A 13,187-nucleotide genomic window follows, 5' to 3' on the forward strand; every position below is an offset into this window, starting at 1 on the left:
GGGTCAATACAGCCACGTTGGCACAGTGGTTAGTAAATCACTCAGTGTTTCATTTTATGCTTGTGTGCATATGTAAAACAAACAACAACAATAAAAAAATGATGTTATTGAATTAGACATGGAGTAACTTAATGTTTCATGTCATTAATACAAACATCTTTGCACATTCTGTTCATTAGGTACAACAAGCAGGAAAAAAAACAGGAGGCACTCATACTGCAACAAGGTATCGCCTACCCTGATGCACCACAGGCTGGTCCTGTCCGCCTTCTTTCCACTCCTCAAAAGGAAGCTTTTGCTAGCCCCAGAGCTGGCAATGAGCATGTGTTTGTGTTGCCACAAAACACAACTGGGATGGCAAAAGTAAAAAAGGTCCTCCACTTTGGTGCCACAGCAGTGTCACCTCCCATCCTAATTGCACCCGTCTCTGCTACACATGTGCCACATCACCAGCCTCCAGTTGGCCTACGGACCTCTCTCCAGCATCTGCCACCAGGTCCTGTTATGGGTTCTATAATACCTGTCCTTACCACCTCACTGTCAGCCGGACCAGGAGCAAGTGGAGCAACCTTCCTGCTCCCTGGACCCCATCCTCACAGTGGTCAGCAGTGTGTAACACCAAGGCCAATCCTGCATGCCACCGGACCGGCCCTTCCTGCACCTCTGTCCTCACAGGGTTCCATGCCCCTCGGCCCAAGCCTTACAGCCAGCACTTTCTACTACAGAAAGCGGAAGAGAGAAAGGGAAATGGCAAGTAATTTCTCCAGAAAATATGTCTGGAAGAGTGAGGTGATCCATTGCAAAGCATGCAAGAAAGACAGAAAATCAGATGGCCACCACCACTACCACTATGGCAACTGGTACTGCCAAGAAACTGCCAGTCAAACTTTAGATGAGTGGAGGGAGGCAATGGCAGCCAAAGGCTATGGCAAAAAGAGCAAAAGCTAAAATTAATATGGTAGATTGTGTAATATTTTAGATGGTGTAATATTTTGTCAATATGTTTCCAAACCTGTTTGAAATGTTTCCATGACAAAAAGAGCAAAAGCCAAAATTAATATGCGAGATGGTGTAATATTTTGTCAATATGTTTCCAAACCTGTTTGAAATGTTTCCATGACAAAAAGAGCAAAAGCCAAAATTAATATGCTAGATGGTGTAAAATTATGTAAATGTTTTGGTGTAATATTTTGTCAATATGTTTCCAAATCTGTTTGAAATGTTTCCAAGGCAAAAAGAGCAAAAGACAAAGTTAATATGGTAGATGGTGTAATATTTTGTAAATGTTTTGGTGTAAAAGTATGTAAATATGTTTCCAAATCTGTTTGAAATGTTTCCATAGCAAAAAGAGCAAAAGCCAAAATCAATATGGTAGATGGTGTAATATTTTGTAAATGTTTCTGTGTAATATTTTGTAAATATGTTTCCAACTCTGTTTGAAATGTTTCCATGGCCGAAAGAGCAAAAGCCAAAATTAATATGGTAGATGGTGTAATATTTTGTAAATATGTTTCCAAACCTGTTTGAAATGTGTACATGGCAAAAAGAGCAAAAGCCAAAATTAATAGGGTAGATGGTGTAATATTATGTAAATGTTTTGGTTTAATATTTCGTCAATATGTTTCCAAATCTGTTTGAAATGTTTCCATGGCTAAAAGAGCAAAAGCCAAAATTAAAATGGTAGATGGTGTAATATTATGCAAATGTTTCGGTGTAATATTTTGTCAATATGTTTCCAAATCTGTTTGAAATGTTTCCAACCAACTTTCTCCACTTTGTATTGCAGTGTTGAATTTGTTTTAAATGCTTTAATATACAGATCGTTTATTAAAATATTTTCTTGTGTTTACTTCATTGTTATCAAGTTATGTTGATTTGCACATTTTACATCAACATATACGGGCAAAAGTGTTTTTAAAATAAAAAGCCAAAAAAAGCAGCGAAGTAAAATACTCATAAATCATTTTTTAAAATTAACAAAATATATAATTGATAGAATGAAATACAAACACTAATATTAATTAATGCATGGAAACAAAGTCAATGTGAGTCAAAAGCTAGCTTATTAGGTCATAAAACAAACCGTTTTGTCTTTATTTATATCCCATTATATAATTTATTTTCCAGTATAGTTACAGTTGCTTGACACAAGGGAACATTTTCATTCAGTCCCATAAAACTATTGTTGGGCAGAAAAAAACCCTTCTGACGTAATCGGAAATCCTTTCATTCATTTTCCATGCCACTTTTCCTTACTTTGGGTCTTGGGGTAATCGAGAACTGAAGAGCTGTTTTGTGCGCAAAGTTTATGATTATTATTATTATTATTTTGATATAAGTCATAACAAAACTCTATTATCTATATCTATATTATTATTTTCTAATCTCTAATAAAAATTAACGCCAGAATAGTGTGCTATTCCTAAATAAATGGAGCGACACGACCGGGATTCGAACCCCCGTTCTGCGCGCGATTCTTTGAAGCAATCATTGAAGCGCAAGCGCGACACATGCGCGATGGCCTTTGCGGAAGAGGAGGGCTGTTTATCGTTGTTGACTGTCACTTTTTTCTCTCTCTCCATCCCCCACAACCGACATCCCTGACAGACAGTATAGAACGTCAGTAAAAAAGTAAGCAAATTTTGGACGTCTACCCTTGTCCTGGCCCAATTTCGTGTGCAGCTTATTTACTCAAGATCGAGATCAGCTAAGTACAAACTGGTCAACACACACAGTGGAACAATGGTTATGTAGCTTGAAGGTAGGGTATTCAGGCAGAAAGGCATTTTGGAAAAGCAGATTGTGAAATTGTAACTAATAATGGCTCAGCCCTCTAACGATCATTGCACTAATGTTCGTTCATTTTCTTAAATGGTGGCGAATCTTCTGTTTCCGGTTCATCCCGTGTTTTTCCTATGGGGTCGCTCATGGAGTTGTCTCTGTGCATTGTATGTGGTTTTATGTCCCCGCGATGCAGATACAATGTTGATGTTGCATGATCTGTATTAGTGTTAGTATTGGGGATTGTGCTATCATTGACGGTAGTTTCCCATTTCGGCCGTTCGATGACAGCATTCGTCCATTTGTTGTAAGCGAATTCAGTCATAATATAGACCCTACCCACGTGACGTCACAACTCCGCTCTCCTGACTGTTGCCGCCCACTTGTCCGTCAACACATCGTGTTGACCTGTTACGGCTACGTACATTCCTCCTATTTACGGCGTGTTTTTCTGCTCGTTAACATTAATAATCAAAATGGTGAAGGCGTGTGTGGCGGTCGGTTGCAATAACAGAGAAGATAGACGGAGAGACTTGAAGTTCTACCGGATTCCGAGAGACACGGAGAGGAGAGAGCGAGATGGGCTGCTGCAATTCGACGAGAAAACTGGGCTCCAAACGATTACCACAGATTATATAGTAGTCATTTTATATCTGGTAAGATGCATTTAATATATTTAGAGGGTTTTGGGCTGACAACCACAATTAAGATCATTGCTAGGCTAATCGCCGACAACATACACGTATGTATGTAGTGAGAGTGCTATCGCTAAACCATATAAACATTAAAAGCCCTACCTCCATTGACAAATGACATAAAATACATTAGACTTGACAGTGGATGTTAGCAAGAACAAAAGATTTTGAATTGAAAATTTCGTAACTCACCTTCCGAGCACAAGATTCCTGCCGAATTTTCATGTACGAGGACCTGTTTCACCCAACCAGCAACGTAGCATTTATAAGCCTCCAAGCTCTTAAAGTTTTTCAAACTTTCGTGAGAATAGGCTGATTTTGTGTGGACAAGATAGTTGTAGATATCAGGGTCAGGCAGAGACGACGAAGGCAGCCGGTCAAAAATCATCGATTTAGGCATCAAATATGGATCTGGCGACTGTATAGAACGAAGCTTTTCCACATAACGCCTTTTATGCAACACATCCAGTGAGTTTACGGCATCAGAAAGCACCGGGTCTTCCATGAAATGCATTTTAAATTCCTCGATCAATTGAAACCAATGCTAATACAGAGACAAAATGACGGACAAGTGGGCGGAACCATACAGCGAGCACGTGGTTTTGTGACGTCGGTGGGTAGGGTATATAATTGTAAGTGAATGTGTGAATTTGTATTTTCGTGATTAAATTGAAATTTATGATAGTAATGTAGCGTAGTCCTTTTTTATTGTATTGTTTACTGACTGATTTCATACCTTATGCCCTGTGGGGTTACAATTCCTCATTTTTGTACATCTAGGAAGATTTGGATGAATATTAGGCAAATTAAAGCCATTTAAATTCAGCAGTGGATTCATGTCACCTTTCTACCTGTGCTCTGATCGGCACACCATCCTGTTTACAATTAGTCCTTACAACAGTATAGCCCTTTAATGTCACCTCAAGAACAGCAACCGTTTTATTTGAATTTTCCTTCCCTTTAAATCATACAAAGCCTCATCTGTTCCGATATGCTTTTAATATATTGATACTTTATTATTCTCCCTATTGTGTCTCTGTCTTCTCTTATGTGATGTTTATATACATTTAACTTCTAATTCTTTGCTTGTTTTATTTTTACATTTTATTTCTATTTTGTGATTGTGTTTCCATCCTTCTTTTAAAGTATCATTGAGCTTCATGAAAACCAGGACTAGGTTGACAAATAGTTAAACCCAGTTTATAATGTTGAATTGATCATCTAATTAATTTACATGATTTGCATTTTCATTAAGATTTTTTAATCTATCCATATTTGTTGTTTATGGTTAACCTTTTTTGTATGTGTAATTACAATCAAACATTTCTCATGCTTTAACCTTTCACTGTCTTATTTAAAACCATAGCCCTCCATTTCTTCCTCCGGGAGGCCACATCTGACAGCGGTGTCTCTCACAGCTCTGTTCGCAGCACTGTTAAGAGATCATTGGATAACATGGACTCAAGTGGGCTTCGGACATCAACCCCGGTAAACTTGCATTGGATCACAGACACATTGTTGAATTCATCTCTACTTTTTGTAGGGATCTTTTTGTGTGTTTTTTTTTTTTTTTTTGCAGCGCATGAGCGGTGTTTATTGGCCTGAATTAAACTGTCAAAGCATTGTCAACACATGAAATCTTCCACATATTGAAGCTGAACTTCCCCCTGCATCCATCTGACAAGGCTTCTTCAAAGTATTCATTAAAATAAAAAAAGAAAACATTGCCTGGGCCCTGGAGAACTTCTCACCAGTCTGCTGGTTCTGTCCTGGCCAGCAAGCAGCTGAAAGGTTTGTGTCAGAGTTTTCGTGTCTATTTGTGCGTGTCTCATCTGATAGCAATATACTGACAACTATCTTGCCTATTCACAAACTCTTCCACTCTTGAAGACCAGGAGCGTGAGGCAAGAGGTGAAGAACCAAAGAAAGGGTGGTATAAAGAAAATTATCAATACCAGTGCCAAAAATGTGGAAAGGCAAAAAACTGCTCAGCTACTCTTAGGCTGTATATACATAATGTAATTACTTCAAACACAGCAAATCATTTATGTTGAAGGAAATCTTTCAATTTGTCGATGGAGTGGTGCAACCTTATGTCGGCTAATGAGTCCATTGCACGGCTATTAAGGAAGCAACACCGCGATATAAAAGGACTGAAAAATACTCTATTAGACTGAAAAACATTTGTCCTAATGAGGAAAAAGCAATGCTTAGGATGACCTTTAATGTGTACGAACTCTTCTTCCTCGGATGGCGACTCTTTCTCCTCCTCTATGATCCATGCAGACTTCTGCTGCTCAGGATAATGGGCTTGGCTGACATATAGACCCTACTCACCAACGTCACAGAATGACGTGTCGCTGTATCCGGCCGCCATATTGTCCGTCATTGTGTATCCGTATTCTCAATGGTTTCAATTTGTCGTGCAATTTATAGTGCAATTCATGGAAGCCCCGGTGCTTTCAGACGCTGTAAACTCATTGGATGCGTTGCATAAAAGGCGTTATGTGGAAAAGCTTCAGTCTATCCATTCGCCAGATCCATATTTGATGCCTAAATCGATATTTTTCGACCCGCTGTCTTCGCCGTCTCTGCCTGACATCTGCTACCCTGATATCTACAACTATCTTGTCCACAGAAACTCAGCCTATTCTCACGAAACTTTGAAAAACTTTAAGAGCAGCACTCTAGGCAACATTACCCCGTGTGACCCTTTACTTCCATTTTTTTTTAAATGGCGACAATCAAAAAAAAAAAAAAAGTTGACTGCGATGGCCGACGCTTCAAGGATAGGTGGATATCGGACTATTTTTTTTCAATAAAATACGTAACAACTGTGTCTGCCTCATTTGCAAAGAGACAGTCGCTGTTTTCAAAGAGTTCGATGTATATTACCAAACAAGACACGCTGACATGTACAACACTACAGGGAAGATACGCAGCGAGAAATTATAGCAACTTGAAGCTAGTTTAATTTCACAGCAGCAGTATTTCGCAAGAGCCCGAGTGTCGAAAGAGAATGGCACAAAGGCGAGATTGTTGAAATTATGAATTAAAAAAATTATAATAAAGCAAATGTGACACACAGAAGGGCTTGCTAAAATGTGTTTAAATATATTGTTCTACGTAAATCAGCCAAGGTAGCCCCCCCCCACATTTTTACCACACCAAATCTGGCCCCCTTTCCAAAAAGTTTGGACACACCTGTTTAACTGATGATCCGGAGACGAGGCCAGCTTCTTTCACTTGGTACCAGCTAAATATTATTCAAAAAATAATGATGGCGGAAGAAATAAACATCTTGAATTTGAAACTGTATGTTGTCGGCGATTAGCCTCGCAATGATCTTAATTGTGCTTGTCAGCCCAAAACCCTCTAAATATATATTAAACACATCTTACCAGACATAAAATGACTACTACATAATCTGTGGTGATTGTTTGGTGCCCAGTTTTCCCGTCGAATTGCAGCAGTCCATCTCGCTCTCCTCTCCGGGTCTCTCGGAATACGGTAGAACTTCAAGTCTCTCCGTCTATCTTCTCTGTTACTGCAACCAACCACCACACACGCCTTCACCATTTTGATTATTAATGTTAACGAGCAGAAAAACACGCCATAATAGGAATTTACATAGCGGTAATGCTTAAACCCGACGAGCTGACGGACAATATGGTGCGGAGGCGTGGTTGAGACGTCATGTGAGTAGGGTCTATAGATCTGCAAGACCACAAACACATCTTATTTCTTCATTTGCAAACTTGTGTCCCCAAAGTTGATTTCTATTGGAGAAAATTAATCCTTGCCATTTTTTTTTTGTTTATTCGTGTTTTGTTGTTTTCCAATCCAGCACAAAAGTCATTCAAAGTGCTTGACATCACATTAACTCTGATTAAAAATTGGAATCCCTTGAAAGCACTACAGTACTTGTAATATTGCATGCACCATGAAGTTCACGCTACGTCAATGTTGTTTGCTCACATGATGCGGAAGTGAGTTAGAGACACGGCCTGCTGAGAGCCGTAAATTGTGTTAATGTTGAAGCTCCATGTGCTAATAAAGAAACCAAGTGCAAGCACATAGTGTGTTGTATATCTTTGTTAACCAAAAAGCACAACACAAGACACTACTGTTAACATTAAAAATGAATTCGACATGATCCGTCATGTACAATATACTTATCATGGAATGTGAACCAACCTTCCAGTCTGTGAAGAACAACCTTAGCGCACATTAGTTTGCACACAGTCGAGTGTCGGTGACGTTTGGGCTCCTCATTCACTCCACGAAGTTCCTCCGGTCTCGCGGACATTTTCCCCACTTGATTTCTGAATGCTGAGATGAAGATTAGTTCATGAACTTTTAGACCATGATGCTGGACACGTCGTCAAAAAAAGAGAAAAAAGTCTTTATCTTTCATCTTCTTTTATCTTGTTTGTATTCTCTTTGATCTGTTTCTCTTGTAAAAAGCCAATCGGGAAGCGGCTGAGGCAAGTGAGTCAACATCGCACAACCAATCACGAGATTAGCGCCAAGCAAGTCAAAGTCTGCGCAGCCAATCACGAGCATGGTCCGATTGAGGAAGAGGAAGGCTGTTCTTCGCTGTCGACTGTCACTTTCTTCTGTTTTTTACCATCGCCCTGACTGACATTCCTGTGGGGTCGCTATCGGTCGCTAAGGGAGTTGTATATGTGCATTGTATGTGTTTTTCGTGCCTTTGCGATGGATATACAATGTTGATGTTGCAGGATCTGTATTATTTGCTGTGTGAAATTAGTATTGTGGACTATAGACCCCAATCACCAACGTCACACAATCACGTGATCGCTGTATTGGGCCGCCATATTGTCCGTCATTGTGTGTTAGTGATGGGCGATACCAGTGATTTTGGATTCGATCCTATACCAAGTACGCAAGGCCAAATATTGCGATCCCGATCCGAAAGACTGAAAAAGCAGTTTCTGCTCTTGCACCCCTCTTTAAAAGAAAAAATGCTGTGTATTAAGCCCAAATAACTGTTGTGTTTGATAGAACAATATGTGTATATGCTGCCATAGCAGATTAATGACGCATTAGGCCCCCAAACTATTTTTAATGTGTCCGTTTTTCCCTGGAAACCCCTGTTTACAGACGTTACGCAACCGTTTTTGTTTCAACCAAGCTATAAAACGAAGGTAATTAATTATATTTATTATTCAAAATGTCTGTCATTTTTAGCTTAGAATCATTAATTGATGTTTAGCATTTAATTCAAAAACATAAAAACGACTTTAAAAAATTATTCACTCGCAGATTTTAAACTTTTAAGCAAATTACATCGCAATGAAAAAAATGGCGTCTGTAAAAAAGTCACAGATATATACCTCATAACTTTCGCTTAATTATATTTTTTTCGTTACTGGCGCATTTTCCCCAGTATGTTAGATGATAAATAATCGATGCAAACAAAGAAAAATTGAAAAAAAGCGTTTAAAAGGGTAAATAAATGAAAAATAACATCTCTACCACTCCTTGATATCTGCGATTTCTGCATCACGACCCTTGTTATATTACCATGTTTCGCCCATAAAATCCCCCAAAAATCAGGCTGTAGCCATTCACATCTGTGTCTTGACACTCTATGATACATGCTACATGGAGTTTTTGGATCGAAACAAGGTAACTACGTGATAATATCTTGTTAAAATCATGGCGTCTTTAATTCTGCTCTCACGTGGTCTCGCCTCCAGTTAGGGTTTTGCTGTTTAAATTTTTTAAATTTTTTTTAAATGCCCTCCTGTTCAAAAATTTTCTTCCCCCAGAAAATAGAGATTTTAAACTTTCCAATGATGTATCACACATGCATATAGGACAATTTTTAAATTTGGTCAAATTGGGGGTCTCAGAGCAGAACTTCAAGTCACCTGAGTGTTTTCCGCCATATATATATGTATATATATATATATATATATATATATGTATATATATATATATATATATATATATATATATATATATATATATATATATATATATATATATATACACAACCCTACAGAGTTCTCAGCCATTCTGATGATATCTAATGTACCACAACAGCAAGCACTCAAAAACTAATAAAAGTCTCTTTGTGTCAAATATGCATTGCAATGGAAAAACTGTTGCTTTCAATAACTAGCAAAGCAGTTTCCCTACAAACTCACAAACCAATCCATCAACAACAAAATCTGATTAGCCAGTTTCACTCTTTTAACATGACCCTTAAATTCACATGCACAGAACATTTCCCTGCTACACGTTGTATTTGATCAAATTTTAATCTAAAAGCTTCGGTCGATCCAGTCGCCAGATCCATATTTGATGCCCAAACCGATGTTTCCTCCCGTCCGGTCCCGCGCGTCAGAGCTCGTCTGAGACCACAAAACTTCCAATCATACTCCGGTTTATGTCACGATGAGGAGTCAGGTACCCAAAATCAGCACCGGCCCGAATATAAACCGACATTTGGTCAGCTGAGCGTCACCATTGTCACGATTGTAAAATGAAACTTGATCGACAACGGGCCGGTGTGTGCTGAAAAATAGCTGCCCCGCATGAAATGTCCCCCCTGACGGGAGCGCTTATTTATAACGCTTTATTGACGTGAAAACATCAAATGGTTTTCTGGAGGCATTACAGTAATGGATTTACAACTTTAAGATCAGTTTTAATTAATTAAATTACACAAAATATTAGTACTGTATTTTAGTAACAAATCGTGGACTGAGCCACATAACCATCTTTGAACAGAAATGTATTAGTCTACAGGTTTTCACGACCATATCCCAATGACAATCACAGGTATGACATTTATTAGTTCAAGCAGAGTAAAATAATACATATTCATGGTACAAGAAAGTCGTTTCCGTGTGGGCGGCTATTTTTCGGCACAACACCTGTTGTTGTGCTCACCTTCTTGCTGCGCGACCGTGGCGACGAGCTTCGTAGTCTCCGTCTGATGATGTCTGCGATCGTGTTGTTATCATATTGATGTCTTCGCCGCTGTCTAACGGCTGTCGACACAAACGCATCATGGGCCGAGATAAACAAACGGTGCTGCTTTCGAGATTTGCCCTTTTAACAATGGGCACACAGCAACTACTAAAATGACCGTTTATCTTCTCTGTTACTGCAAACAACCGCCAAACATGCCTTCACCATTTTGATTAAGGTTAAGATTAAGGTTTTTGGGTTCGTTTACTAGGCGGTGATTCCTTAGATCAGGGGTTCCCAACCTATTCCACTAAGGCACACTGTGGGTGCAGGATTTCATTCTTACCAAACAAGATGACAACACTTTTTCCCCAATCTGGTGTTTTACAAGTGCAATCAGTTGATTGCAGTCAGGTGTGGCTTGTTTTAGCAGAAGCCTCATTGGTTCAACTGTCTCTGCTGGATCGGCTGGAACAAAAACCAGGACCCACAGTGTGCCTTGAGGACTGGGTTGAAAACCCCTGCCTTAGATAAGCAGAAAAACACGCAGTAATAGGAGGAATGTACGTGGCGGTAACATGTATCACGATGAGCTGACAGACAATATGGCGGCACCAGTCAGGGGGGGCGGAGTTGTGACGTCACGTGATTGGGGTCTATTCACAGACTGTTCCACTTTTGAAGACCAGGGCTGCGTTCCAATCACGGTTTGAGTTGTCTTCGCTCACTTGCCCTGAGCACTTGCTATAACGTCACACTGAGGCACTTTGGAGGGTGGAGGGAGAGTGGGCGGAGGGGGAGCGAAAGACGTAAATGGAACACACCTGCCTTCGTTCACTCACAGGCAAGAAAATCATGGAACAACCACAAGGTGTTGGAGTAGCGCTCGTCACACAATGACGTGTCGCTGTATTGTGCCGCCATATTGTCCGTTATTGTGTGTCCGTATTCTCAATGGTCTCAATTTATCGTGCAATTTATAGTGCAATTCATGGAAGCCCCGGTGCCCTCAGACGCTGTAAACTCAATGGATGTGTTGCATAAAAGGCGTTATGTGGAAAAGCTTCGGTCGATCCATTCGCCAGATCCATATTTGATGCCTAAATCGATATTTTTCGACCCGCCGTCTCTGCCTGACATCTGCTACCCTGATATCTACAACTATCTTGTCTACAGAAACTCAGCCTATTCTCACGAAATTTTGAAAAACTTTAAGAGCAGCACTCTAAGCAACATTACCCTGTGTGACCCTTTACTTCCAATTTTCTAAAACGGCGACAATCAATTAAAAAAAAAAGTTGACTGCGATGGTTGACGCTTCAAGGATAGGTGGATATTGGACTATTTCTTCAATAAAATACGCAACAACTGTGTCTGCCTCATTTGCAAAGAGACAGTCGCTGTTTTCAAAGAGTTCAATGTGAGGCGATATTACCAAACAAGACACGGTGACATGTACGACAAGATTACACGGAAAATACGCAGTGAGAAATTAAAGCAACTTGAAGCTAGTTTAATTTCACAGCAGCAGTATTTCGCAAGTGCCCGAGGGTCGAAAGAGAACGCCAAAAAGGCAAGATTGTTGAAATTATGAATTTAAAAAATAATAATAATAAAGCAAATGTGACACACAGAAGGGCTTGCTAAAATTTGTTTAAATATAATGTTCGACGTAAATTAGCCAAGGTAGCCCCCCACATTTTTACCACACCAAATCTGGCCCCCTTTGCAACAAGTTTGGACACCCCTGTTTCACAGATGATCCGTAGACGAGGCCAGCTTCTTTCACTTGGTACCAACTAAATATTATTCAAAAAATAATGATGGTGGAAGAAATAAACATCTTGAATTTGAAACTGTATGTTGTCGGCGATTAGCCTCGCAATGATCTTAATTGTGCTTGTCAGCTCAAAACCCTCTAAATATATATTAAATGCATCTTACCAGATATAAATAGTCTGTGGTGATCGTTTGGTGCCCAGTTTTGTCGTCGAATTGCAGCAATCCATCTCGCTCTCCTCTTCGGGTCTCTCGGAATACGGTAGAACTTCAAGTCTCTCCGTCTATCTTCCCTGTTACTGCAACCAACTGCCACACACGCCTTCACCATTTTGATTATTAATATTAACGAGCAGAAAAACACGCCGTAATAAGAGGAATGTACGTGGCGGTAATGTGTAAACACGACTAGCTGACGGACAAGATGGCGGATCAAGTCAGGGGGGCGGAGTTGTGACGTCATGTGATTGGGGTCTATAGACCCTACTCACCTACGTCACAAAATGGGCGTGTCGCTGTTTCCGGCCGCCATATTGTACCTCTTTTTCAGACCTATTCTCATTGTTTTCAATTAGTCGAGCAAGTTATAGAGCAATTCATGGAAGCCCCGGTGTTATCTGACGCTGTAAACTCATTGGATCCGTTGCATAAAAGGCGTTACGTGGAAAAGCTTCAGTTTATCCATTCGCCAGATCCGTATTTGATGCCAAAATCGATGTTTTTCGACCCGCTGGCTTCGCCTGACATCTGATATCCTGATATTTATAACTATCTTGTCCACACAAAATCAGCCTATTCTCACGAAAGTTTGAAAAACTTTAAGAGATTGGAGGCTTATAAATGCTACGTTGCTGGTTGGGGGAAACAGGTCCTCGTACACGAAAATTCGGCAGGATTCTTGTGCTCGGAAGGTGAGTTACGAAATTTTCAATTCAAAATCTTTTGTTCTTGCTAACATCCACTGTCAAGTCTAATGTATTTCAT

General features: G+C 39.8%; 1 long non-coding RNA gene across 1 annotated transcript; it reads left to right on the forward strand.

Moving 5' to 3' along the window:
* The first annotated feature begins 2,518 nt into the window (after nt 1-2,518).
* LOC130927880 (uncharacterized) lies at nt 2,519-7,511 on the forward strand. Its single transcript, XR_009066537.1, has 4 exons — nt 2,519-2,631; nt 4,843-4,964; nt 5,056-5,267; nt 5,367-7,511. It is a non-coding gene; the product is annotated as an uncharacterized LOC130927880 (long non-coding RNA).
* The last annotated feature ends 5,676 nt before the right edge of the window (nt 7,512-13,187 follow it).

Source organism: Corythoichthys intestinalis, chromosome 13 (assembly GCF_030265065.1).
Source record: "Corythoichthys intestinalis isolate RoL2023-P3 chromosome 13, ASM3026506v1, whole genome shotgun sequence".
In the NCBI taxonomy this organism is placed as follows: domain Eukaryota; kingdom Metazoa; phylum Chordata; class Actinopteri; order Syngnathiformes; family Syngnathidae; genus Corythoichthys; species Corythoichthys intestinalis.